The 23,789-nt window shown below is 41.1% G+C and overlaps 1 pseudogene; it reads right to left on the reverse strand.

Annotated features, from left to right (window-relative positions):
- Positions 1-11,462: 11,462 nt before the first annotated feature.
- On the reverse strand, positions 11,463-16,827 carry LOC134586301 (protein transport protein Sec24A-like; annotated as a pseudogene).
- Positions 16,828-23,789: the final 6,962 nt, after the last annotated feature.

The raw sequence follows: 23,789 nt of genomic DNA on the forward strand, positions 1-23,789 counted from the left end.
GTTTTGTTTTTTATACAGATCCGTTATACAGCATTTTTTTCACAGCTTATGATATTCTCTTTGGTTTTTCCTTCTTTTTTTCTAATCACCTTTACATGATAGATTATTTTGCTTTTCCTTCATAAATTATAAGTAACAGTAGCAATTTTTGAATTTAAAGGCACACTTTAGGCACCAAAACAATCAAAGCTTAATAAAACTGTTTTGGTGTATCGATCATTTCCCTGCAGTCTCACTGCTCAATTCTCTGCTATTTAGGTGTTAAATCACTTTGTTTATACAGCCCTAGTCACAACCCCCTGCATGTGACTTGCACAGCCTTCCTAAACACTTCCTGTAAAGAGACTTCTAATGTTTAACCTTCCTTTATTGTGCAGTCTATTCAGTTTGTATTTTTTGTTTATCTCATGCTCTGTTGACTTTCTAGACACTGCAGGAGCCTCCTATGTGTGATTAAAGCTCAAGATAGCAGAAGATAAAAACTTATAAAACAAGTTAACAGCTGAAAGAAAATGAAACCATGTTGTTTTTCTGCAGGCTGTGTCAGTCACAGCCAGGGGAGGTGTGGCTAGGGCAGCATAAATAGAAACAAAAATGGTTAAACTCCTAAATGGCAGATAATTGAGTAATGAGAATGCAAGGGTATGATCTATACACTGCAACCTCTCTTTCAATCTCCCATTGCTGATATGGATTGGTATGGCTGTGGTGGAATCTATTCTTATCATTCTTCCCATTTAGGCCAGGCTACAATTTAGAATGTGAAGAGTGGACTGAGATATTTTAAACTCCCTTATAATCATAGCTTGTATTACAATTAGGAAAACAATTCTTAAAACTGCTGTCATGGTGTGATCACCATGTCACCATTTTGCTTTCAATTAAAGCGACACTGCTCCCTAGCATCCATGCTACATCAAAAAGCCTTTAACATTTCAAACCCGCTTGATTCATAGAATATGCACTTCAGTAAGATTTATAAAGATCTGGATTTATTTTGAAAATGCAGGCTTTCCTTGCTCTAAAAACCAAAGGAAAAAAGTTACCTGCGCTCTTTCCACATCCCTATGTATTTTGAAACAAATGGAGGTTTTTAGTTACTTCCAATGGCCATGACAGGGTATGCCCACCTGCCACGTCAAGGCAGACCTCTTAGGTGGGTCCTAACTCTAACCATTTGCCTTGCTTCCTTGAGCTTCTGGCAAAAACATCTCTAATGAGACAGAAAGGGGTATTTTTTATATACATCCCTACATGCTTATTAATCCTTAATAGGGAACACTTGGGATGGGTAGCAGCATTGCAACCTAGCTGTGTGATACAAAAGTGAATACAAATACAAAGAAACTAGTCATGCGCTCAAACTCCCATTACTCCTGGGCGGCAGCAATGACTATAGTACACATCAGCCAAAATACATATAGTAAAAACCAAAGAAAAAAAGTTACCTGCGCTCTTTCCACATCCCTATGTATTTTTAAACAAATGGAGGTTTTTAGTTACCTCCAATGGCCATGAGAGGGTATGCCCACCTGCCACGTCAAGGCTGACCTCTTAGGTGGGTCCTAACTCTAACCATTTGCCTTGCTTCCTTGAACTTCTGGCAAAAACATCTCTAATGAGACAGAAAGGGGTATTTTTTATATACATCCCTACATGCTTATTAACCCTTAATAGGGAACACATGGGATGGGTAGCAGCATTGCAACCTAGCTGTGTGATACAAAAGTGAATACAAATACAAAGAAACTAGTCATGCGCTCAAACTCCCATTACTCCTGGGCGGCAGCAATGACTATAGTACACATCAGCCAAAATACATATAGTAAAAACCAAAGAAAAAAAGTTACCTGCGCTCTTTCCACATCCCTATGTATTTTTAAACAAATGGAGGTTTTTAGTTACCTCCAATGGCCATGAGAGGGTATGCCCACCTGCCACGTCAAGGCTCTTAGGTGGGTCCTAACGCTACCCATTCGCCTTGCTTCCTTAGCTTCTGGCAAAAAATATCTCTAATGAGACAGAAAGGGGTATTTTTTAGATACATCCCTACATGCTTATTAGCCCTTAATAAAATGAATTAACTAAAAACCTCCATTTGTTAAAAAATACATAGGGATGTGAAAAGAGCGCAGGTAACTTTTTTTCTTTGGTTTTTACTATATGTATTTTGCCTGATGTGTACTATAGTCATTGCTGCTGCCCAGGAGTAATGGAAGTTTGAGCGCAGGACTAGTTTCTTTGTATTTGTAGTCCCTTGCTCTAACTCTGGAAATTTAAGGTTATGGATAGAACCTCAAACCAATTTCTTATCACCTAGAACCGGGTGGATGCTACAATTTTACCACATGACAGGAGGGCAAGTATTTTGCATAATCTCTCTTTACTAACTCTACAGCAGCAAAGAAAAACGTGTATAACAAGAACTAATCAAAATGCAATAGGAAGTATAGTATCCACTGTGAATAGACTCCTCCTCCTCTTTCTTAGCTGCTCCATCAGCAGACAGGTCAGAGTTTTTGGCTCTTCATTATATTTTTTGCATATCGTACTGTATGATTCATATTCTATACATAGCATGCTGTTTCCCTTATATCTTCCTATATTTGACTCACTCTATTTGACATTTCCTCGTTTGGGAACTGTTTCTTATCCTGTTTAATTTTCCTTCTGCTAAGTTTCCTTTCACGGGTTGCGCTCCTCCCTCCTCTATTGCTATTTTCGGACTGACGGTACCTTACTGCCGGGCTTGTTTTACACTCCGGGGAGTTCACCCCATCACGGGCCTGTCCCCTTATGGTCTCTCCCGGCCACAGACACCCACGTGCCCGGCGATCGTGGCTCCTCACATTACCTAAGGCGGCTGCCATCTTGGCTCTCGCGAGACCCACGGCTGCCATTTTGCGTTGCTCCCACGAGTGCCGCACTCGACTAGGTCCGGGTCCAGGACACTTATGACACTTCAACTACAGCTTAAAGCTCCTAGATGGCCACTAGACATCAAGGCAGGGGTCAAACCAGGTCAGTTCACGTCCCTGACTGCTGCAGCCTGCACTATAGGGCTCAATACCCTGTGCACCATTCGCCTTGCTTCCTTGAGCTTCTGGCAAAAATATCTCTAATGAGACAGAAAGGGGTATTTTTTATATACATCCCTACATGCTTATTAGCCCGTAATAGAATTAATTAACTAAAAACCTCCATTTGTTTAAAAATACATAGGGATGTGGAAAGAGCGCAGGTAACTTTTTTCTTTGGTTTTTACTATATGTATTTTGGCTAATGTGTACTATATTACCTGTGTTGCTGAGTGGACGTCTGCTTTTGCAACCTCTTGGTGAGTCCCAGACAAAACCCAATCAGATTATCATACCCTGCTGGGGTTTACCATTAGTAGTGCTGGTACTACCTTTTTCTAGAATTTATCATACCCTGCGGGGGTTATGCTAGTACTGCTGGTACTATCACTGTACAGTGACACCAAGGCTTTCAGCTCTGACCCCTCACTGACAGCAGGCCCTGTGCCACACTCTGTACATCACAAAATGCCAAAAGTCCTAACTGTATCAAGACTCCCAGAGCACCCCTACAGATTCCCAAGCCATGATAAACGCGGCGGTAGCCGCATCCATGGAGAAAGCACTTTCCAAGGTGATAGTGGCGAATGCTGAACAAGCAAAACCCAAACCCCACCGCCCCTGTTACGAATCAGATTCCAAAACTTCAGAGACCCGCACTACGGAAGAGGCCCTAACTGGCAAACGCCATTGGAAGGGTGACACAGCCCATACAAGGGCAATACGCCCTCTAAACTACTCAGGTCGGCACAAGCCACTACCCTTGCCCCATGACATGACTACTTGGAGTAGCAGGGTGACTTCTCCGATCCCATGGCCATTTTAGACAAATGGCAGGCAGTGGACTCGGCCTCAGAGGATGATGCATGGTGGTCAGATACCGGATCACAGTCCGCTTTTAGACGGGAAACTTTCGTGGGTGAGCCCCAGAGGTCAGAAGACCTGGAACCCCCATAGGAGGAGGGAGAATCCATCCTGAACCCAACTGGTCAGAAACCATTTGACCCACAGAATATTAGACACCCACGGTCAAGGGACTGTACACCCCCTGAACACCTGGCTAGATTTATTCACCTATGGCTATGCAAACCGCTAGACAAGGTGGTTCGAAACCGACTGAGGTCAGAATGCCCACGCCCTTCCCTACCCGATCAGGTTGCCAAACACCTAAATTTGACCAGGTCATGACCACATTCATGACAAGAGTAGGTTGTGACCCCCATAAAAGGGTGGAGAGGGGATCAGGACAAACTATTGGATTCCATTGATCCCCTCTCTCAAATTATATACCTGGCAGACGACGCCTTAGTGAGGGCTGACCAATTTGATGCCAGCACTGTTCGGCAATATTGCTGGCCGCAATATTCGTTCTTTCCATGCCAAGTTTCCTCTCAAACCTGGTTCTGCCCGCCCGGTGGGCTGTCCTCAGGTAGGGGGTAATGTCACATATTCATCCTCACCTTATGGCATTTGCAGTGGAAATTGCCGTCTTGGAGGTGCTGCGCAGCAGTCCTGCGCCAGTGTGCATGACTTCTGCAGCATATCGGTGGACTCCGGCCACTGAGGATCCATATTGTAGCCCCACGTCTACCTACGGTAATGACGGCATCGACGTACGTTTGACATCGCACAAAAAGGTCAAAGGCTGGTTACGGCCAATCGGATCTGCAGGAGGAGTATTTATTTATTTATTTATTTTTTAACTTTATTAACATGAAATCCAAGAATAAATTATTTTGGTGATAAATACACGTCACGAATATGGTAATTTATGAACAGGGGGTGGTAGGAAAGTAATAATTAATAAATAGGATGTAACCCAATGTTATAAATGAGTAAAAGCATGAAACCCACTTAGAACAAATAGAAGGGAGATAAGATTTCCGAGTGGATCGACATAAATGGTATATATGTTTGCTGATTTAGATTGGTGGGTATAATAAAGCACTTAGAAGTAGTAGGATTAAAAGGTTAATTAAAGAAATTGATTAGAAAAGAGGTGAATATTAATATTGGAAATTGGTTGATATTTTTGGAAAGGAAAGTAAAGTGGCTACTATATGGTTAAATACAGCACGACACATTTAAGCTTGAACAAAGGGAGTCAAATAATAGATAATGAGGGCTAAGAGGAGGAAAATTTAACTCATCACAATAATAATGAGACACTGAACATGGTTAAACCCAAATGAAATCAATATATGGAGATAAGATATTACTGATTTATTATATGTTGTTTAATTAAGCACTAAGGGGCAAATAGATTAAAAAGTTAATAATTGAATGTGTTTAGAACACTGAGGAATATTTATTTTTGGCAAAATTTTCCTTTTATAAGTAGGTGATGTTTGGAATTTATATTGTTATCATCGCACAATAGACTTAAGAAAGAACATTACGATGGGTTGATCCAAAAGATAAATTAATTAAAATAAGTGAAGTTTTTTTTTTTTTTTTTTACGTCCCCTCCCTCCTTCTGGTCTTCCGCCTCCCGGGCTCCCTTTTCCCCCATAGGTTAAAATTTACTATGGAGAGACGAGGGGATAGGGGGAGGACGGCAGGGAGCAGGGAACAGATAATAATAACTTCAGCCTCGTAGGTCCCCCTTACGGGCTACCACTTTAGGGTCTGACTTAGACCTTAGCCCTAGACATCTCATGAGAGATTTTCTAGGCTTACAGACTGAAGAGACGGTTGTATCTATACTGTCATATCAGCTTGTAAGAATGAGTGTGTATGGGTTTCTCTGTATTATGAGAACTCAGATGTGTGTGAATGAAGTGGGTAGGATGACAGCTCAGAAAGGAATTACTTGATAAAAGAAACAATATGAAGTGTATTTCACTTAATGTACAGGGGCTTAACACCCCTTATAAAAGAATTATGATGAAGGAACTACTCAAGAAAAAACAAATAGACCTGGCGATGTTGCAAGAGACACATTGGAACACAGAAGATAGGAGATGGGCATATGAAGGATATGAGATAATATCACAAGCGTCCTTAAAAAAAAAAAAAGAAAAGGGGAGTGGCTATAATCTTAACGAAAAAAATTAATAAAGAAATAATACATGAGGAAATAGATAAAGAAGGAAGATTTCAAATATTGATATGTAAGCTAGATGAGAAAATATATACTCTGGTCAATGTATACCTCCCGAATATACTCCCAACTAAATACTTTAAAATGATAATGGGAAAAGTTGATAAGATCAAAGTGGGACTTTTGTTAGTTTCGGGAGATTTTAATTGTATAATGGATCCTGTCCTAGATAAAAAAATCAGAGATAATAAACCAATATCTAAGCATCTGAACAATCAAGCCAGAATACTTAGAAATATATCATTAGAACATAACCTATTAGATTTATGGAGAGTATATAATCCAGAAGCAAGGGAATATACACATACATCAAAAGTTCATTCTTCTCTTGCAAGAATAGATTTAATCCTGGGAGAAGCAAATCTAGTAGAACAAATAATAAATATAAGGATAGAAGAAAACATATGGTCAGATCATAGCTATATGGTCTTCAATATAAAAACAGAAATCAAAAAAAGATCTAACACGACATGGCGGCTAGATGACTACATTTTGAATAACAAAAATGATCAAGAACAAATAAGACAACTAATCACACTGTATTTTAGAGAGAATTGTTCAGAAGAACTCTCAGCAGCCACAATATGGTGTGCTTTCAAAGCTGTCGTTCGGGGGTACTTGATTAAGCTAAAAAATAAGATCCAGAGAGAAAAAGGCCTGAGTAGGGAAAGACTTTATATTGAATATTATCAATTAGCAAGGAAAAATACAATTGTACTAAACACAGAGTCATCTAAACAACTATCAGAGCTTAGAATGAAGATAGAAAAAATAGAAAGGGAAAGAATAGAAAAAAAAATTAGATCGGATGAAAGCAAACTTCTATTATGAAAATAATAAGATCAATAAATGGCTTACTAGAAAATTGAAAAAAACAGAAGGAAAAAACAGGATACATAGTATTAGGAAGGAAAAAATATTATTAAAGAAACCAGAAGATATAGCAAAGGCTTTTCAAATATATTACGAAGAATTGTATAATATTCCAAATCAACCAAAAGATCAAATAATAAATGATTATCTGAAGGAAATATGTTTCCCCAAGATTGCAGAAGACCAAAAAGGAAAGCTTAACGCTCCCTTGCAAGAAACAGAATTTCGTACAGCTATAAAAAAATTACTGAGCTATAAAACTCCTGGTCCGGATGGTCTGACTAATAGATTTTATAAAATCTATGGAGATATTTTGGTGGAACATCTGGCCAAAACATATAATGAAATAACAATGAATGGCAGGGGCCCAAAAGAACTTTTACAAGCCAATATAATTCCTATTTTTAAAAAGGACAAAGATCCCCTAGAATTAAAAAACTATCGCCCCATTTCTCTTATTAATGTGGATTCTAAATTATTTTCTTCTATACTGGCAGAAAGGCTGAAAGGGATAGTAGGAGATCTAGTACACAGTGATCAGATAGGATTTGTCCCCACAAGACAGGCGAGCACTAACATAAGGAGAATGATCGATGTCCTGGACTGGAGCGATGGCTCAGGGATTCCCCTCCTGACCCTGTCATTGGATGCAGAAAAGGCCTTTGACAGGGTCGGGTGGGGATTTATGATGGGGGTGTTGAAGGCAATGGGAATAGATGGCTGGATGCTTTCAGCAATTGGTTCTATTTATCAAAACCCGATGGCAAGAGTGGTAGGATTGGATTTGTGTTCAGAGTGGTTTCATTTAAAAAATGGTACCCGTCAAGGGTGCCCATTGTCACCCATTCTATATATATTGTCCATGGAAGCATTGGCGATTAGAATAAGAAATAACCCCAATATTCGGGGAGTCCCTTCTCTAGACAGAGAATTGAAAATCAGTATGTACGCCGATGATACCATTCTGACCCTTACAGACCCAGCCGAGTCAATTGAGAGCCTGATGAAAGAGATAGAACAGTATAGTATAGTCTCGAATTATAAGATAAATATAGAAAAAATGTTAGTGATGTTCAAAAATTGCAATAAAAACTGGAAAGATGAATTTCTTAAGATCTATGGCTTTTCAGATGCTAACGGCAGCTTTGAATATCTAGGCATACTTATATCAGATGATATTGACAAAATAATAGAGATTAATTATAAGAAGCTACTGAAGTCCACTGGAATAACACTAAAAAAATGGAATTGTCTATTCTTTAGCTGGTTGGGAAGGATAAATGTAATCAATTCGTATATAATTCCTAGATGGACCTATTTTTTTAGAATGGTTCCTTTAAAAATTCCCCTACCCTGGATTGAGATTGTACAAAGGTTAATTAAAAACTTTATTTGGAAGGGGAAAAGACCGCGTATTAGCCTAGATCAATTAACTAACACTATAGGACAGGGAGGGGTAAATTTCCCAGACTTGATAAATCATTACGAAGCCACTATTGTATACCATACCCAATTATTGACAAAAATAGATTCTCGAAAATTGGCTTGGTATTGTTTAGAGACCCAAACATTGAATGGGATAAAACTAACAAGGGCTATTTGGCAACCAAAAAAGTATGGAGAAGTAATTGGTAATAAAATCCTCTCCCATCTATTAAATCAATGGTTTTTGATTAGAAAAAAACTAAAAATTTTGGGAAATCTATATGGATTTATGGAGATAGGTTTATTAGAGGTTTTCATAAATGACTTAAAAATTGACTCTTGGAGGGGAAGGAATATCCTAACACTAGAAGACATATTATTGAGAGATAAAATGAAAGATTTCCTAACCTTGTCAGAAGTATTTGGTCTCCCCCAAATGGAGATTTTTCGATATCTAAGGATAAAATCATGTCTGGGGAAGAACCTCGCAAGCAGTAATAATAATAGGAATAGTCTTATAATACAGATTTTTGGAAATGAAAATCCAAACAAAAATATGGCTAAATGTTATGCCCTGATAAGATCATCCCCTAAAATTAACTCATCTAAACAGATAAAGAGCTGGGAACAAGAATGCAATCTAAAAATAGACTTACTAGAATGGGGCAATATGTTGACACAAGTCAAAAAAAATATTCATAATACGATTCTATTTGAGACACACTATAAAATCTGCTATCGGTGGTATTTAGTACCAAGCAGATTAAACAGAATCGATCAAAGGGAGTCCAGCCAATGTTGGAGATGTGGATCAGCAGTTGGTAGCTTTATACATATATGGTGGAACTGCGAAATAATAAAAAAAATTTGGGTGGAAGTCTTTAGAAAATTATATATTTGGGATACAATCTGGATAGAACAATCCCCAATCACTGCTCTGCTTCATTTACATTGGCCGGACCTTTGTTTATACCAACAATATTTAGTGACCCATGCTTTTGTAGCAGTTAAAATACTAATAGCCAGAAAATGGAAAAATCCCACAACAATTGAGTATAAAAATTGGGAAAACCAATTGGTTTTACAGCTCAAAAACGAGAAAACACTATTTAGAACTAAGGAGAACATACGTAAATATGAAATGAGTAAAAAATGTCTACAACTGTTAGAAAGGAATCAGTAGCTCCCAAAAACCCTAATTCAAGGCTTCATCATATTGAATTGCTATATACATAATCATATTCAAAGCAACTCAACTAGGTTGTTACCCTATCCCACTATGTCTTGTGTGTGTGTATGTGTGAGGTTCTAGTATGTACAAATGAGAATCTGTAAAATGGAAGAATTATATATGTGTATATTTTCTATATATGTATTAATATTTTTTATATGAGATATTTGTATGGTTTATGTTATATGTTAAAAATCAAATAAAGAAATTTTAGAAAAAAAAAAAAAAAAAAAAAAAGAAATCCAAGAATAAAAGGTGCCTTTTATTAAAACAAGAAAATCTATATCAGGTTATTACACACATTTTGTTCTGTTTACGTCACAATAAATTAGAGTTATTAATATAGAAACTTGTGCCAGCTTTTAACACACACAGGGACGGCAGAAAGACTTGTTGCATAGCAAAGCAGTCTAAACCATTCCATCTTTCATGGAGCCGATCAATGCAACACAATTAAAGGTGCACTTCCATACAGGACCAAAGAAGTAAAAATGTTTAATGAATAAATTACATTTAGTCTCTACTTTATTAATTTTATAATTCTGTCTTTCCTGAAAATTGATTTTTCTTCCAGATAAGAACAAGAATCAAAACAATATTTTCTTTTCTTTAGCAATCACACCTCTAGCCCCAAAATCTTGCTGGTCATTGGTTCTAAATAAAACTATCAACTTCATGTATGGAAAACAACTGCATTAAAAATGCATTTTGTGAACCACAGTATGTAAGTTATGGATTGAGAGAGAGGAGTCTTCTGGGTGGAGAAAAAAAAAAAATGCAAAAAAAAAAAAAACCCATGATAATGCATGCCTAGGTATTACCTTTGTTTACTCTAAAATCAACCACGGGGTGGGGGTGGTTAAAACAAAGAAGTGCCAGCTTTAGTTCAACTTTGTATTTAGCTCCACCACCAAGTGTGCAGATTTTATGGTTGTTTCCACTTACTTTTGAACGAGTGCTGAAATGTGAGAGGTTGGAACTCCTCCCTCAAGAAGAGGGGAGTCCATGGCCACCACATTTTCAGGTATGATGTATTCTCTAAAATACTTTGCTAATTTTTATTGGTTCTTATCATTACTACATAAAACGGTTTCCTCCTATTCTAGTTTGATTAAAATGAAATATATCATCATTTATGTCGCTGATTTATAAGCTGGTAAAATCAAATAATTCCAATGTCCCCGAATGGCAAAAAAAAAAAAGCAATACACAATAATCTCCTTAGTCAGCATATTTGATCAAAGCAAGAACTGCTCCACAGAGATGTTGCCAGTAAGAATAGGTTGATGCACCCGTGTTTTCTTCATTAAGTTCCTATCGGCCTTCTCCTCACTTTGGTCCTAAGGTGAAGAGGATCTATAGACCTTTACAAAGGATAAACTTCTGGTTTTATAAACAGTTATCTTGGCCAATCTATGAAATAATCAGTTTAAATAAATTTTAACTGCTTACAATTGATGACTGTAAAACTAGCAGCAAAAAAAAAAAAATATATGGATAATAACAAACAAAAATATTCAGTAAAAAAAAAGAGCTGACTTTATTTTATGAACATCTCATCACCTCCTGAATATTGTGAGAACCCTTTGGTGCCAGTGAAGACTGCTGCGTAGTGTTACATACCCATCTGCCAAACATGGGGGAACTTGCTAGAAATTTCAGATGAGTATTTGGTAGAGGTTTTTTGATTGTTTATTTTGCCTTAAATCTCATTTAAAATTACAATGTGTGTAATCTCATTAGATAATTTGTTGTTGAAATCACAGTGTATGCACATTTTAACGCATATTGCCCACAAACATTGCGGAAGAGGCATTATGTAGACTACGCAGTATGGTACTGCTGGAGGGATATCCTCTTGCAGTTGGCTCTGTGCAGTGTAACTTGTTCACTTGCTGCTGGATGTGGAGGAGAAATTCATAATATGATAAGGCAGATTCTGTTCGGTCTTCTATCATGTTCTGGAGAAATGTAGTTTTCAGTGGGCTTTCATCCCGGATTACATGTAATGTCGGGAAAAAAGGTCTCTGCTCTCGAAGCCAAGAGATAAAAGCTACAGCTCTGCAAGATTCAGCTGTATCAAGTTCAGGCAGCTGGTTAATTTCTTGGGCCATTGAGCCATAATTAGAGACTCCAAGAACTTGCGTGAAGAAGTTCTGGCTGCAGTTGCGTCCAACCCACAACAACGAAACAGTGCCAGCATCCATCAGGTAAGCACCATCTCTATTTAGTTTCTCTACAGAGATCTGGAGAATGGGTGGTTGGGGTATTGTCCTATCGTTGATATTAAGAGCTCCCTCATCTGTCAGATTATCGACTCTGTATAAATTTGGGTGGATCATGAGCATGCTGTATGCCAATGGCTGGCTCTTAATCTGACACATGGCAAACGTTCTCTCATCCAAACTTGCATTTGTCCCAGTCTGGAATGCTTTCTGTTTCAAAAGAGCCAAAACAAACATTGGAAAGAGACGCAAACAGCGAGGGGCCAAAAGGCCTGGCTGCTGAACAGTTAACACTGAGCTTCGATATGCACCAAGGGAATCGATTGCAGCATTTACTAAAGCATCACGCGCATCACTCAAGCTTGAAGAAATGGATCGATCAACAGCCATATTTGCCAAAAGTCCTGTTATGGTTTGTACATCAGCCCTGTTATGGTTTGTACATAGATATCTGATAGCGCAGGAACAACAGCTCAGATTTTCCTCCACTGACATTTGTACGGCAAATCCTGCATCAGGGTTGACATTTTGGAGAGACAGCAGATCTGTGGATCGGACAAAGAAGTTCCCATGGAAAGTATGGATGGAAAGGCCTTTAGTGCACCTTATCCTCATGACTGCCTCAAAACCAATCTTCCGTGTAAGGTTACGTTTAAGCTCTTCCTGACGTTTTTCTACTTGTACAGGATTGCGTTGATGGTGGTAGGCACGATAATAAAACACGCTCCCAGCTGAATATCTAGAAATGCAACCGAGTGAAGCCATATCAGAGTATTGACCGCTCAAGAGGAAAAGGTCAACAGCAATCTGCTGCCCTTGTATGTACGTGGTGGGCAATGGATAGCATTCCCCTCAACCCCCATAAAAAACATAACTTACCCCTTCAATTAACAACAGACAACTTCTTTGGAAAAACAGGCCAGAGCATTTATTAACATCACCAAATACTGTATAACTCCTTAAGCATATAACATAATAAATTAACATAAACACTTTTTATACAATCATACAGTAATCAAGAAACCGTCCTTGCCAATTTAACTTCCCCAAGGCTCTCACCTCCCCTCCTCGGCATAATAAAACCTCTTCCTTTTCAGGGCTCCCCACCAGCCGGTTTTCCGTTCGGTGGGGCCCAACCATAATGCTCCCCACCGGTCGACTTACAACCCAGTGGGGACACGTCCAACCTGGTACCTCCTCCAGGTTCACCATAAGAGACAGGGGGAGGATGAGACCCGGCCATTATCCCCCTTTTCATCTAATCTACCATCCCTTATTTGGCAAGGACATGCCCCACCACAAACCCCGCTGTTTTAAGCCTAAAATCAGCTGGGGCCCCCACCGAAACCCGCCATGGCCTGTTCCAAAGCTTCTTGAAGCGCCAAGTTAAACAGGTCGAGCCCGACCTCTGACAGATGCACCCCATCTGGTCGAAAAAAATGTGCTGCATCTTTTTCAAAAACCTGGTGCCGTATCGAGATTCCCCCAACTCCCGTTACAAAATTTGCAATCCGCCGATTAAACTTCTTGCGGCTGCGCTCCAGCGCACTCTGGCTGTGGGCCTGCCGCCAAAAATTCCTCGCCACTACCTCCGACCAAATCAAGGATACGTCGGGGAACAAGATTAAGATCTGGGACAAGTCCCTCCTGACCATATCCACCAGGTCCCCAGATCGTTACCCCCCAGATGGATAATCAAAACCGATGGAGCCGCAAGCAAGCGGGAAAGCCTGACCAAGTCAGGGAGGAGCCGGACCCACCTCATGCCTCTGACCCCGAACCACCGTACCTCCGCAGTTACTGGCGTGAGACCGAGACGCTCCCCCCCTGGCCGGACTGCCACGCCCAGTGGATATAGGAGTGGCCAATCAACCAGACCTTGTAGGGGACCAGACCTAGGGAGGAAAACAAAACAGTCTAGCTCTGGAGGCCGGCAGGACGCACATAAGAGACAAACCTCCTGTATTCCCACCTCCCAATTCGCTGTACCTCCTGATCCGGCATACCCAGCCGAGAAGCCTCCGTCGCTGCACCAATTCAGAAGGAGTGCCCTCCAAACTCCGCACCCTCCACGCCCAACGCAGCCAACCCCAGCCGAAACACCTTGACAAACTGAAAATGGGAGAGGAAGCTCCCATCCTCGTGCACTAGCAGGGGGCCAGCCAGTGCAGGGCGAACTTAGCAAAAACACGGGAAGGACAGAACTGGGCAGGTGGCCAACCCTGGGGCAGCTGCCAGCTGAACCCACTTACCTTTACCAAACACGTCCGTCTTGGAGCGGCAAATCTTAAAGGACACCCAGCCCGGCCCGTCCCTGACATCCGAGAAGAGGATTCCCCCAATTGCCCTGCTTGGACACACCAACTCCCCAATCCTCATGGCCCCAAAGAAAGCAAACGAAAAGGGCAAGCGGAAAAGCCGCACCTCGAAGCTTGAAAAGCACACCTGCGGGAGCACGTGGCACAATTGCGCCAGGAGCACCCCCGACACCGGCCTCCGGGTATCCACCGTAACCCGACCCCTACGCAGCCCCTTAACCGCCTGCCTCACCACAAACTCCTTGGTCACGTCCCCCCACCCTTGCAGCTTAAAGAAAAAACTCAGCCCAGCCAGGCGCGAGGACACCGCCGAAGGCAACATGCCCGCCGACACCCAAGTGTTCAATAGCCGCAACAAACCCCACAATCGAGCGGGCGTATCCTGTAAAACCCCCAGACCTGTCTCCCACTCAAGATTATGAATTTCCTTTGCAGTAGATTTTTAGTTTGGTTCTTCCCTTGGTTTCAATGCTCCTGTTCCCAAAGATGGAATTTGTGTTTGGAAGACAGATATACGTCCACCTGTGGGTGAAGTTAGTTTGTATGCTGCTTGCAATGCAAGTCCCAAAGCACTTTGTGTTTCTGCTGACTTTGTGAACATCGGTGGCAGGTTCTTTAGCAAGTCTTGAACAAGCTCTTTGCTCTCATTCAAATTTACCAGCAGATTTTCAGGCATAGGGATGAAAACATCATCAATATCTGATACCACTAACATCTGAGGCTGTGACAATCCTTCTTGCAGACTTTAGAAATGGATTGTGCTATCAAATGTGATGAAGCCAATCTTTGTCTTCGTGTTTCCAGGAAGCCAGTCAAGATTGTCTAGCAAAGTCTTGCAAACTGTGTCCAGGTAGCCAGTCTCTATTGCATTATGAGATACATCAAACATGAACAGATACACTGGAGGTTGTGGGGGACGCAACATGTATTAAGAAGGTGCCATAAACTCAATTGTGGCATTCTGGACTTCTGGCCTTTTATGAGGCTCTCCATAAACTCTGGTTACAGGATTGTACATAAACTCTTCAGGAACGTCGTTTACTCTGTAGCATATGTTGCACTTCCATCGCCTTTGGTCCAAAAATGTGACAAAGGGATTTATTTAAGTCCGACAGGTCCGACATCTGACTATTGTACTTGAAGTGACAACAGGTAGTTGCGACAGATCTTTGAAAGGATGGAGAAGAAGCCCCAAAGGAAGTTTGGCTATATTCAACAAAGCTTGAGTCTGAGGGATGTTGGTCAATGTGCAGCAAAATTATTCTGGCCTCCAGTTGAGCTTCTGAATGTCCTCCTGGAGACAAGGAGTAGGTGCTTGCACAGGAGTCTGTTGCAATATATTTCTCTCCTGTAGAAGATTCACAGCTCTTAGATCATCCAGCTGTTGAGAATGATGAAGGCTTAGTCCGCCAACTGATGATGTCAAATCATTGACTCCCATGGAAGGCTGAGGCAATTGTTGTGGCTTAGTTGGATATTGCCGAGAAGCGGGTGTCAGCCCGGGTCCTCCTGCTGGAAATGCATTCTGGTAACCAGGTGGTAATGATGGATAAGTACCACCGACATTCCTAGTCATTTTAGGATTTTGAGGTAGGGGAAGCTGAGCTGGATGAACCATTCCCATGTATCCACCGCCTTCTATTGTATCGTAACTATTTTGAACAGAACTGCTGTCAGTAGGTGGAGGTTCAGAAAAGCCATCCTGTGTAGGAGCACTTTGCAAAAGTGAGGGTGGTGGTGGACCCGTGCCACTTGGTGGACTAGTATGTTGTGTTTGTGGTCTTATTAAAGAAGGGGATGAACTAGGTGGAGGTCCCAATGGTGGTCGGCCAGGCTGAGAATGATTTGCTGGTGGTGGATCAGATCCTGGACTCATAAAACTGTTCTGAAGTGGAGGACCTCCAAAAGAAGCCCCATAATGTTGTGAAACTGGTGGCTGTAGATTTCCCTGTGGGGTTTGTCCTGATATTTTTCCATGAGCTTGCGGCTGTGCATGACTCAAAGGTGTTGGAAAATACTGCCAGCTTGCTGCTGGGTTTATTCTGGGAACACTGCCACCAACAGTAGCTGGCACACCAGTAGAGTTTTGAGAGGAAGCTGGCATCCTGGAAGAAGGTCCAGCATTTTGAAGAGATACTGTCGGCATGACTCCCACAGGCGGTCTATTATGAACCTGTCCAGATCCCTGGTAGTTTACCAATTGTGGAGAAGTCTGAGGACCACCATAATAATTGTATAATCCAGGGCCTGCATGCTGAGGAGCCTTGACTGGCATCTGTTGCTGGTTGGAGTTTTGGTAGAACAGAACTGAATCCTTGACCCAAGGACGACTAGGGTGGATAGATCAACTGGTTTTGAACTGGACCATTAGCATGGGGCGGCCCTGATCCCCCATTCTGGGAGTTATATCCAGCGCCGGACATGCTGGCTTTGGCAGAGGGGACTAGCAGTAGACGGAGTAGGGTTGGAGTACACTGCGATCCAGATTCTCAGCCGCTCATCCTCCCTGTCGTTAGCTGGAAGTCTGCTCCCCTGCACAGGCCCCGAGTTAGCAGTAAGTAGGTAACTGGAGCCTAGCTGGGCCGTCTGGCAGCAGGAAGTGCGAAGTCTCAACCCCCGGGCAGGCCTACCAGGAGGAGTATTTAAACAAATTTTTCCTTTCCCTCATTGCCCTGTCGTGGTTTCCCTTTGCTGGTTATCCGAGAGTGTGTTCCTGAGCTTATTATTCTGTTTTTTGACTTTGGCTTCATTTTCACTTTACTGATTTCTGGTATCCTTGACTTTTGGCTTTCCCTCATCGTTGTGTCTCCTTCTGTATCCCTGAAATTCGGCAGGTATTCTGACTATTCAGGGATACTTTAAGTCCAGCCATTCCAACGTCCGGTTAAACGTTCCTTAGTCCTAGGTGTGCTATAATTCTGCATGCTGGATCAACTAGTAATCCTGACAATTACAGAGCGATGCAAGGCCTCAAGGCCTCGTCCCTTCGTCAGAACCCGACCTACGATCAACCAGTGCCGGTGACGGAGGAGGTGGCTGGACAGCATGCAAGCTGGGAGCAGTCGGGCCCTCTTCGGGGACACGCTGGACTTCGTATTGGAATCGGACGCCAACCTATGAGGCTGGGGCGTGACAAGTGATGGCATATTGACAGGAGGCACCTGAACATCACAGGAACTCAACCTGCATATCAACTGTCTGGAGCTCCTGGCAGGATCCTTCGCCATACGCAGCCTAGCGAGAGACAGGACCAATTGTTGATTTCTCCTCAGGATTGACAACGTCTCGCGGTCCACTATATTAACCGCCTGGCCGAAGCCCGATCACGGCTCTTGACGGAAATAACAAAGGAGATTTTCGATTTCTGCCTTCCCTGCAACATCTCCCTTAAGGTGGAGTACCTACCAGGAGAGACAAATCTCATGGCAGACTGGTTCTCTTGACTGCCAAAACGGTAGTAACTGGATGCTGGATCCCCGAATTTTCAACATCCTCTTTAACCTGAGAGGCCCATTTCTATTGGATCTGTTCACATCATGCAACAACAGACAGACTACGGATTTCTTCAGCTGGCTCCCAGACCCGGAGAGCAAGGCAGTGGATGCTTTCCTACAAACGTGGTATAACACCGGAGCATTCCCCCCTTTGCTATGATAGCAAGGACGCTCCATTATCTGAAGACTCCTCAAATATCTTTGCTACTCATCACTTCACTATGGTAGAGTCAACCATGGTTCCCAAACCTTCTACTGCCATCCTATCCAACACTCCTCACGGATCCGAAAGGGAACCCTCACCCATTGCTATTGGACAATCATCTACCCCTGGTGGCTTGGGCTCTTTCCTGGGTGCCTGGCAGATCGGCGAAATATAGCAGGCTGCTATAGACCTCCTGGAACAGGTCTTCGATTTGTTTACGGCCCCTACGTCATCCATTTTAAACTTCTTATCATCACTGTTTTCCTCTGATCGATCCTACTGGTCAATTAACGTGGTGCGTTCAGTGAATTTGGTGGCACCCATCCCGATTCAGGAGATCCTGGTGGGTAAAGACCCTCTGGTGTGTCGATTACAGAGAGACATTCACCTGCAACGGCCCCCGGGCCCTAAATGCTCGTGTTTGTGGTATGTTGACCTTATCCTCGTTTTTTTAAGAGACTGGCCTCCCAATGACAGACTGCCTCTTCGCCAACTTTCGACCAAATTTACGGTTCTACTTTGCCTTGTCTCCTTCTGATGTGTTTAGGACGTACGGGCGAGGTATCCCGTCGCACTAAGTCTAATTCAACATCTATCTTTTATCCCTTTTTCATCACGGACCCTCAGCTATGTGTAGTCTCGACCTTACTGAGTTATGTGGAAACTACAACCCCACTCCGGGCAACTACCGGTGTCCTACGTTAGACCACATAGCCTGGTGTCGATAACTATGCTCGCCGATGGGTTTGATGGGTTTTGTCCCTAGTGGGTGTGGATTCAGCGTTCGGAGCTCACTCAGTGCACGGTGCGGCTGCCTCGTCGGCTTTCGCAGTGGGGATATCCTTCATGCGGAAGACTGGTCTCCTGAAGCCACGTTTCAGACCTTTTACTTTAGGCCGGGTCCTAATGCAGCTTTTTACCTACTACATCAGCGTTAAAAATGCAAAATAGGAAGCCTCTTGTCATGTGGTAAAAGATTATGCTAGCTTTAGTGTATTTATAATCTTAATTTTAGTAATGACAGGAGGCAAGTATTTTCCCACCTATTACCTCCTTCCTTGGGACTATAAGGGTTCATTCGGTGGGGTCTCTAGGGGCACTGGGCTTGCATGTCCTATCTATCTGGATTTCCGTCATACTATTCTTCTTCCTCATTTGTCCATCTCCTGTCTCGTCTTGTTTTCTCCTCATAGATCTCTGATGCCCATGATATAAGGAATGTGGTCATATTTTGTATATTTCTAGATTTAGTTACAGTCTAGGTTTTTTTTCGTGCTTAGCTACGCTTACTGTATTTTTATATAACTTACAGTATTCATACTTATTTTGTTGCTTTAGTACACCTGTAGTTTTATTCTTCATTCTGTTGAGGGGTTAATTCCTTTTTTTCATAGTTTCAAGACTCGTGCCTAACATATTTCCACATTCTCTTTTCAGTTTAATTCAAGGCAGGACTCTAATTCGTTCCAGAGATGGCCTACTGGGATTATCCTTCGTTTCAAGAGGAATATCTGTTGTTCGCTATGTTGAACTTTCCGTCTGTGATGTTGAAGAATATCTTTGTTCGTTATGTTTGAACTTTCCCGTCTGTAATGTCGCTAACTGAAAAAGGAGGAGGAGCCTATTCGCAGTGGATACTATGCTTCCTATTGCACTTTGATTGGTACACATTTTTATTTGCTGCTGTGGAGTGTTAGTAAAGAGAGAATATGCAAAATACTCCCATCCTGTCATTACTAAAATTAAGACTATAAGTACACTAAAGCTAGTATAATATTCAATTTTACCCCCTTTCCCCTAACAGTCAAAAGACGAAGAGATGACATCAGCAAAAAGCGAGAATACTCCCTTTATTACAATCTCTTCAACGTTGTAAAGTGTTTCCTTTTAAACTAAGGTCCTCTTTCTCTATCTTTTATTTTTCCCTCCTATATTCTTTCCTTCTTCTATTGCCTTCATTCCTGGTTTTAAATATAGAAATATTTTTATGGCAAATAAGAGCAAATTGTGTAATGCATGTTTCCAACTCCATGTCTATAAAATACTTCATATCAGCCAAATGCTAGAAATGATACACTGATGGTGACCATAGACAATCTTGTCTTGCCTTTCCCAACTCTACAATAATTTACTTTGGTATTAAAGGGAAACCATAGGCTAGGAATACAAACTTCCTAGCCTAGCACTATATCACCACCCTTGCTTGCACGACTCCCCCTCTCCCCCCCCTCTCCCCCCTCCCACAGCGCAGAACTCTTTTGTTACTTACCTGAGACCACTATGCTGGGTCAGACTCCTCCTTCGCTCCTCCATCCCCGACATTGGGTACTTAAATCACATGCGCGGCGAGATTGCAAGTGCATTAGCGCAGCCCCATAGGAAAGCATTGTATAATGCTCATGCATAGTGTGAGGACGTCCATTATCAGTTAAGTGACCAAAAGTCGCCTCACGGCTCGGAAGACCCTTGTAGACAGCCACTAGAGGTGGAGTTAATCCTGGATAGTAACTATTGCTGTTTCTTAACTACTGCAATAATTATTATTGCAGGGTTAAGGGGACTGGGACACTTCATCACTTTAATGAGCTGAAGTGGTCTGGGTGCCTATAGTGTTCCTTTAAAGAACAGAATAATCAAAATGGGTGGATGAAATATATATAATATTCATATATTCAATAAAACAACTGTAACAGGCAATATCACCATGTATCCACCGATACAGAAACAAAGGTCTGTGGGTTTTTTCTGCAAGCACTTTGATTCATTAATCATATCATATCCAACCTTACAAAAAAAAAGAGCTGGCATTAACATTTTAAGTATGTCATCATTATTAATTCAGTTGTTACTGCAGCTGAATTATTCATAATGAATATGGACATGCATGCATTTGGAAATCCTATTATATTTCAGAATTAATTGAGGTACCTCTGGTGGGATTTGAACTTATTACACTCTGATTCAGTGGAGTGAGGGTTATCAACTGTTAATAAAACTATTAATCATTCATCAGGTATTAATAAAAATGTACCATGCATAGTCATTCCATAGCCAGCTTTCCAGGTTAGCAATTGATCAATGTACCATCAATAATTTGTTTTTAAATATATCTGATATTCTGGACCAGCAAATTAATTGAGACACTGTGCCAGTGGGCAGCCATATGTATTCACGCCTGACATTCCCTGCTGGACTTGTAAAACAGGATTTCAAATTACACTAATCACAGAGCCATATAAATTAGCGTGATATGTCTCATATCATCGAGTGAAAAGGCCTTAAGGAACATGTATCGAAATCACATCATTAACCTTACTGTGCATAATGAAAGATTTAATCCAACACGCTGTTATCCTAATGATGGAAGTAGATCCCACGGTCCATATAAAAAGCCTATATTATTTTGTGTTACCATGGGCAGATACGATTTATTTGTATGCACACATTTATTGTCCTAAGCAATTCTAGCGGACTGTGGTCGATTAGGTAGTGGCAAAGATTGTTTTTAATTCTCCTAATGCCAGATGCTATTGACACCTGCATGCATTTCTATCATTGAGATGTTTATTTTAAGTAAACGATTCATTATTTTTATTGGTGACCGTGATGGTGCTGTCATTTTTTTTTTTTTATCACAGGCTATTTGACTGTCCTTGTTTACCAAGGTTACCATGCTTGATACAGATATGCATGGCTAGAGGAATGGTAGCTCAGGTTCATATGCCAGTCAGGCCACTTTACCTTGGGCAAGAAATTAAAGATCTTGATCTGTCTAGCATAGGCTGTAAGCTTGTTTGGGCAGGGCCTTACTCACCTCTCTAATTGTAAAGTGCTATGGAAAATGTTTGTGCTACTTAAAGACCAATGATAATGTCTCAGTTTTATGGGGTGTGCAATACAAATTCTGAAAACATAATACGGAAGTATGTGTTTTGTACTTTAGTGCTGGTCGGGGATTCTAGCTCTCCAACCTTCCAAAGAAGATTTGTTTGCTACGGACTGTGGACCACGTTGGATATTTATTAAATACACCTTTATTAATAAACTGGCGCAAAGATAATGCGTAAACAATATTCAATATAAATTCAATATAAACAATAATCAACATCAAATCCTGGTAATGAGATTGAAAACAGTAAGAAAAGCAAAAGTGCTGGTGTGCAGAATCTTCAAAGATACCCTTAATTAGAGTATATAGCTAAAGTGCTTTCTGGGTGCATATAAAACCAATGTTTAGGTGATATCAAGCCACAGTGTGATAAGAACATATATAGTTGCAACTCAAGAAAGTATACACTTGCGGTATCTAAAATAGGAAACAAAAATATAGAAGGCACTCCTAGTGCAAGATACAAATATGTGTAGAAATCCTATAGGTGTTACACTCGCAATTAGAGAGTGGTAATAGCCCCACAATGTGGATAGTTATGTTGATAGTTACCATGTCACTTGTAAAGGACCATCTGGAAATGGTGCCAGTAAAATATGATTGTATTTAACATAATTTAGGCATTTTTGGGAGATTTTGCACATGCACAAGGAGGTGCAAGACGTTCGTCTAATTTTCCCCTCACAAGCCCTATGCCAGCCTCACTTTATCCTCCTAACACCAGCGTAAACATTTGGTTTGCATGTGGCTTAGTCAATTTAGGATCCGTCCATGCTTTAATTTGGGCAAAACAATTCAGAGGAATTAAAAGGGAACAAAAATTGGTGCAGTTTGCAGTACATTGACAGATCAAAGGAGAAGTAACCAACAGAAAGCAAAAAAAAAATGTATATATTAAATATCAGTTTGGATTAGCCATATAAGCCCAGTAGACAAGATGCCAAAATAATTAATACATAAATAAATACAATAAAAAAGGTATCATTGCATACTGCAATACTCTGGTATTTTGGGCATCTTACATTAAATATATAATTATAGATTGTATTTACTGCTCTTCCTTTTTCCTTCTGTTGGTCACTTCTCACTTGTTCTGAGCATAAAGTCAGCATTTAGTGGCTATGCCCAAACCATCAAGCTTTTTTTTTTTTCTTTTTTGGCTCCACACATGGAACTCTGAATCACAAATAAACAAAGTGTTCTTTAATTGTCTGTTTAGTTTGTGTTGTGAAGCACTTTGGAGTTACGAAATACATAAGATCTGCCGATCGCTCCCCAAAATTCAGATGAATCGCAACTTGTTTAAAAGAAACTGCACAAGTCTAATACTCAGTCTCTCCACTCCCAAAACTTTTTTTCTAGTAATAACCATACTTGTTTCTGTTCTCGGATCCTGTACTCCCCTCCAACTATAATTCAAATCATATTTCTAGACTTATCTAACACCTTATTCTTATTTCCCCTGATCTTGCTTATTATGTTCTATGTGTCTGCATCAATTAATTTCAACTCCCACCTACCTGTAAGTTCTTTTCTTCCTAATACTCTTCCATCTCTCCTAGCATATTACAGAATTCCATCTACTCTTCTTCTTATACCCTATATCGCCACATATCCATTACTCATTAATTTGCCCCTTTATTTATTCTCCTATAGGATTTTCTTTCCTTCTAACTGGTTGATATATCCCTTCTCCGATTCCATTTCATCTAAGCATTCACTTTCCCTCTTCTGTTTCCATCTCCGACTCTCTTGCTAATTGCTATTTCCTGCTCTTTTGACTGTGATAGGCATTTAAAGGAACATTACAAGCAACATAGCAACTGAATGCAGGAGTGGCAAAATATAAAGAAGATAAATGCACAAAAAGGAAGAGAGTAAAGTGGGTGCTGCTGCTGCTGCTGAGCTAATTAGGGGGAGTGCCCCTCAATTTCCACCTGTGTGGGATT

Source organism: Pelobates fuscus, chromosome 2 (assembly GCF_036172605.1).
Source record: "Pelobates fuscus isolate aPelFus1 chromosome 2, aPelFus1.pri, whole genome shotgun sequence".
NCBI lineage: Eukaryota > Metazoa > Chordata > Amphibia > Anura > Pelobatidae > Pelobates > Pelobates fuscus.